The following is a 6,419-nucleotide window of genomic DNA, read 5'->3' as shown; positions in this document are numbered from 1 at the left end:
AAAGATTTATTTATTTATTTGAAAGGCAGGGTTACAGAGAGGCAGAGGCAGAAAGAGATAGAGATCTTCCATCTCCTGGTTCACTCCCCAAATGGCCACAATGGCTGGAGCTGGGCAGATCCAAAGTGCCCATATGGGATGCCACCACTGCAGGCTGCAGCTTTACCCACTATGCCACAGCACCAGCCAAGTGTTTCCATTTACTAGCCAAGACTAAAAATATACTCCCGAGGCTGATGCGATGACCTAGAAGGTTAAGGCTCTGTCTGCAATGCCAGTATCCTAAATGGGCACCAGTTCTTGTCCTGGTTACTCCACTTTTGATCCAGCTCCCTGCTAATGTACCTGAGAAAGCAGTGAAGGATGGCTCAAGTGCTTGGGCCCCTGCACCCATGTAGGAGACCCAGAAGAAGCTCCTGGCTCCTGGCTCCTGGCTCCTGGCTTTGGCCTGGCTATTGTAGCCATCTGGGGAATGAACCAGTGGATAGAAATAGGGCTCAAGGTGATAATGAGAATAGTGATTCTCTCTGTATTTCTGCCTTTCAAATAAATAAATTAATTAAATATTTTTTAAAAATGTACTCCCTTCTCCCAGGTTGGGTAGCCTAGGAAAACACATTCTCACAGTAATAATGCATAGACATTGTTGAGGAGTTTCTTAAGAACAGCACTTGCAAAGGAATGAAGGATGTAGGATGAAACAGAAAAAGATGTTGAGCTGTGATGGAGCTGGAGAAAGGTAGTAGCCAATCCCTCCAGAAGCTCTGATGACGGTCTGTTCAGCGTCATCCCAGATTAAGACAAAGGGGCTGAGCTCCTGTACCCTGTGATGAGTAGTTGCTGGCTGTGGGCTACCCCAGGTAAGGGGCATGGCTTTGAGTGAAGTGACACCGAATGGCTGAGCACAGTTTCCAGAAAGGAACTCAAAAGATACGTGGTATAATGTGTTTCAGTCCTAAAAGGGACCAGTACCTTTTAGTACCTTTCTACCCAGTACCTCAGAGTTCCGCTACAACCCTCCTGTCCTTCTTGCTCAGCTTTTTATGTTTTTATTGAGAGGCTATTCATGATCTATATTGCTTTGTATCATGAATGCAAGACTTACTTTTCATTGTGTTTATTTGTACAAGATAGAGCTGCAAAATACTGAACTGCATCTACATTGACCTTAAAGCACTTGAAGGCACTGCTGATTAACAATAAATCCCTGATACTACAATCTTAATTCCGCATTTAATTTCATTTATAAAAGGGTATGTGTCTATGTATGCATTGTGTGTGCTTGCTCAATGAAATGAGATTTAATTCTGTATGGCAATGTGTCTTTTTAGAAACATGGTAGTTGATTGAGTTTTCATTTATCTGATGTTTGAGTCATCCAGCCTATTGACAGAAAACGTTGAGAAGCCTCAGTTACACAAATCTACTTGCTGTTCTATTAGGACATTATTTGGTTGTGGAAAAAGTAAATTTTCAAGATCTTCTCTCTGAATCTGAACAACTGATTTTGATTTTACTTTGAATAATGTTTTATAGTAGTGAATTGATTTCCTGTTTTAGAACTTTGTGTACATAATTCATATTTATGATTCATTGCACTATTTTTCAACCCAAAGTCACAAACTGTGTCTATTAATTTATTTGACCCACAAAATAATTTACTGACCAGTAAAGAATATATTGTCATTCTTGTGTTAGACATGACACAATTCAGAGAAGCTGAAAGTCAGCCATAGCAAGCCTGGAAGCCAGAAGCTTTGTTCTTTTCACCATAAGTTACCACTTTCTTTGATACACATTATAGAAAGAAAAAAAAGAGCACTGACCCTAATGCTTGACAACTCATTTCCTCAGTATTTTCTTATACATACCTTCTTTTCATCCTCACTATAACTTCACATAGATTATCATCAGTAACATTTTTAAATATTTATTTGAAAGACAAAGCGTCAGAAAGAGAGGGCAAGACAGAGGGGTGAAGATCTTCCATCCACTGATTCGCTCCCCAAATTACTACAACAGCCAAAGGTAGGCTGAAGCCAGGAGCCAAGAACTCCATCTGAGTCTCCTACTTGGGGGACAGGAACCCAACTACTTGAGCCATAGTCTGCTGTCTTCCCAGACACACCAGCAAAGAGCTGGATTGGAAGCAGAAGGAGTCATGACTCAAATTGGCTCTCCAACATGGGATGCCCGCATCCCAAGCAGCAGCTCACCTCATTCATGGTAACCTAAATCCAGGAGCCAGCACCTCCTTACGACCAGTTCAGAGCTATGCAGCACAGAAGATGGAATATCCCTCTCCCATTTCCCTTGCTCTCCAAGTAGATAAAAGAAGTGGAGGGAAAGGCATTGTCTATTTCTCCTAATGAGCCTAATCATTAGTAGATGATCTCATTAGTTCAATCAATTTCCAGCTCCACCTCTAACCAGCTGCTTGGTCATGGACAAGTTGTTTAGCTTCTGCTTCCTACAATTCCTGATCTGTAAAAAGGGCAGAGAAATAGTACCAACTTCAAAGAAGAGTCCTAGGGTAACATAAGATAACTTATGCAAAATATTTAGCACAATTATTGGCACAAAATAAATATTTAACAAGTACTACTTATTAAGGTTATTACTTATCACTATTCTCATTATCACCCTGAGCCCTATTTCCAATACCATCACTCAATCATAAACAAGCCCTTTTCATACTGTAGAAACTGTAATATTCTCCTAACTTGCTGCCTAAGTAGATACAGTGAAATTAACCTCCACAAAATATTCGCATTTCTCAAAAACCTCCAGTTTTCCCTTCATGGTCTGGAGAATAAGATCCAAGCTTTTTAGTTGAGCATTCAGCACCCTGCGCAGTCGTCTCTGCAACGAACCTTCTACTCCCCTTATCAAATCAATGTGCACACCTTGCCCTCAGAGCGCATCACACTTCCACCAGAGCCCTCTGTGCATTTCATTCCATCTGCAATATGGTACTTTAGGTACTTTGAGTACCTAAAAGCTCCAGTCATTTAGAAATCTTACCAGCATTTTTACTGATTTTTTTATTTTGAAAACTTATGTAATAGATTGCCTATACCAATACTCTTCAACAGAAATATAATACCAGCCACACATGTAAATTTAAATGTAGTAATAGCCACATTATAAATCCTCAAAAGAAACACTTGACATTAATTAAAATACAGTTTATCTATCTGTCCAGAATATTATTATTTCAATATATAATCAACATAAAAGAATTATTAATGAGATAGCTTATATTTTTGTATTGGTTCCAAAATACAGTGCATGTTTTACACTTATGGCACATTTTAATTCAGGTACTAAATTTTCAAAGAAAATACTTGACCTGTATTTAGACTTCATAAAAGTTATGGCCAAAAAGTAGATAAACTCAAGTTGTTTGAAATACATATAAAAGTTTCCATAACTGAACCAAGTATCAGTTTTTAAATTTAAAATAAATTTAAATAAAATAAAAAATTCAAATCTTCAATTTCATTAGCCATATATTAAAGTGCTCAGTAGCTACAAGTGACTAGTGACTAGCCTGCTGCACAAAAAAGACCTAGACCTCCCTTTAGAAATATGATGTATAGTGTGAATATATTGTGTCTTGTACATAGTACACTGTCATGATGAAATTTTATTGTCAGCAAACAATATTCTGCCCCCGGGAAATATTATTACTTTAGTGATAGATAATTCAAATGAATATTGCAGATGTGAAGTACAATATAGTACATTATTTTCTTTTTTGATTCAATCATAGGCTGAGAGAAAGGTAGAGAACTGGGAGAGAAAATACACACACACACAGACACACACACACAATGTGAAACAGAGTTTATTTTCCCCATCCCCATAACATATTTTGGCCTCTTGGTACAATTTCTATTGGTCTGGATCATCAAAAATTAAGTGAGAAATAATATGGCACTCTCTCTGATCTTGCTACACACACCAGTCAAGAAGAAATTTACTTGAGTCATTGGATCTACTGCATATTGACCAACCACATGTTTTGCCTCATTTCCTAATAATCTTAAAACTCTAGTCTACAGACTAACAAGAAACGTGAGTTTCAGAAACAAAAGTTTCCAGAATAACTAATTCTATTCTAAGTCCTATAAAACTGAGCTTAGGAACAGTTGACTTGAAATACATCAACACAGAGGGTAAGAGATCCTAGTCTTGAAAATCACTGAGGACCCATATTCACATCACCTGATCTGATAAGACAAAAAATACCTTGTGGCAGACTTAATTTTATTTTCCAAGAAAGCTGAATTAAATAGACATACCATTGTTCCAATATAGGCACAACAGTATAGTAGTTTCTAGGTTTTCAAGCACACATATACATTCTGAAGAAGATCCACGACCCAAGTCAATTTCACAAAGCACTAATAGCAAGAGGGAAAAAGGCATTTCAGGAATTTGGGATCAATGAACCCCTCAGAAATTCAGATATGTTCCATGGACAACAAGCACTTACTGAACACCTGCTGTGTGCAAAACACCCTGATTATCCCCGTGATTAAATTAAATCCCTATACTTAAGGATCAGAGACCACCCTACTTATGTTTTCTAGAATTGTAAGTCCATAATCTGTCAGACCAAATCATTCCTTCTTATTCTAGTAGATGACCTCTTTCCACTTGGTCCTTACCTCAGAAAAGTGCTAGAAAACCCCAATGATTGCATTCATAAAATTGATTAATCATACTCATGCTCTTTTATAGTTTGCCCAAAACTACTTCTACCTAAAGTGCTTGGCAAGACTATTTCTATCTAATGGAAGGATATTTTTTATGATTTATTTCTTTATTTGAAAGTCAGAGTTACAGAGAAGGGGGTACAGAATCAGAGAGAGATATTCCATCTGCTGGTTAGCTCCCCAGATGGCTGCAAATATGAGGGCTGGGCCAGGTGGAAGCCAGGAGCCACAAGCTTCATCCAGGTCTCCCACATGGGTGTAAGGGACTCAAGCACTTGGGCCATCCTCCACTGTTTTCTCAGGCCTATTAGCATAGAGCTGGATCAAAGTGTAGCAGATGGGACTGAAACAAGAGCTCATATGAGATGCCACCGTTACTACAGGCTGCCTAACCTGCTATGTCACAACACCAGCCCCTGGAAGAATTTTTTTAAACAAGTCTTTGTCTCTAATTCATCCCATTTACTCCATCATAGTCTATTTCATCTTTCTAAAATGCCCTTCCAAGCTTCCATAAGCCTTCCCACATTTTTTCTGATCAGAAACTTACATTTCAAAATACTTTATGTTTCTAAGTGCACTTATTTTTCATATTTGTGTATATAAGTATATGACTTTCATTTTTACTCATATATGAAATATTGTGAACTTCTGGAAGTAAAAACTCATGTCTTTTACTTTTTCCCTACTATCTAATCCATAGCTTGCTGTGGATTTATATCAAATTTTGCAGATATTAAATCAAACTGAAATTCTACTTTCAAAGTGAAAGCATGGGAAGAAGATTTTGGTAGACAAGATTTTATTGTTAGAGTAAGAATAAAGGAATAAGATAATCCCCTTAGCACCACTCTGGACCTCCCCAGGTGGCTGCTGTGACTCCTCACCTGGCCCCTCCTGGGAAACAGGAAAAAGAAAAATGAGAGATCAGGAGAGAGCCTGGACTTAGCCCTGGGCTATGATTTATGAGTAAGTAAACAGCTTCTGACCTGAACTTGCTGGCATTCTCTCTCTCTCCTAGAAAGCTAAAAAGACCAGGGCTGTACAAAGGGGCTCCTGATTTTCAGTAGGCCTTCAAGTCAGATCACTTTACACCTGTATATTTTATCATTTGTGCACACTGCTCTTCCCAAAGGGATTCCCTCTCAAGCTAGATATTCAGATTCAAAACACAAGTCATTGAATCAAAGCCCACCAGGCACAAAAGACATTCACTTAGATTAGATAAAAGCAATCAATTGTCAAATTTGAACTCGATTTTGAGTACACATATATCATTGTCAATTTGTTTTCTGGTAACGGCTCTTATTTAGGGTTAAAGAAATTTTACTCCCATCTTTAAAATGTTCCCAGAAAAAGTCCATAATAAAAAACTTATCTTAGCTATGAAATACAAGATAAGGGAAAAGCAGAATTTCTTTCATATCAAACTATAATCCTGTATTTAGTGCCTAAAAAAACTATATTAATAATAACTTTACATTTATGTGGTGTTTGTTCTTAGAAAAAGCACTGTTCTAATAGCTTTATGTACATTAGTTGGTTTAATCATAACTTAAACTCCAATAAATTTTTTCCAGCAGCTACATTTAAATTTCACATAATTAAAAATATTGAATATGAACATTTGATTTTTGTGTTTGCCTTTTCCTGAAGAGGGAGCATCAGGAGAACTGGTAAAATGTGCAAAATGAC

The sequence above is a fragment of the Oryctolagus cuniculus genome, chromosome 14 (genome assembly GCF_964237555.1).
Source record: "Oryctolagus cuniculus chromosome 14, mOryCun1.1, whole genome shotgun sequence".
Taxonomy (NCBI): domain Eukaryota; kingdom Metazoa; phylum Chordata; class Mammalia; order Lagomorpha; family Leporidae; genus Oryctolagus; species Oryctolagus cuniculus.
The sequence above is the reverse complement of the archived record's forward strand: the minus strand, read 5'-3'. Positions refer to the sequence as shown.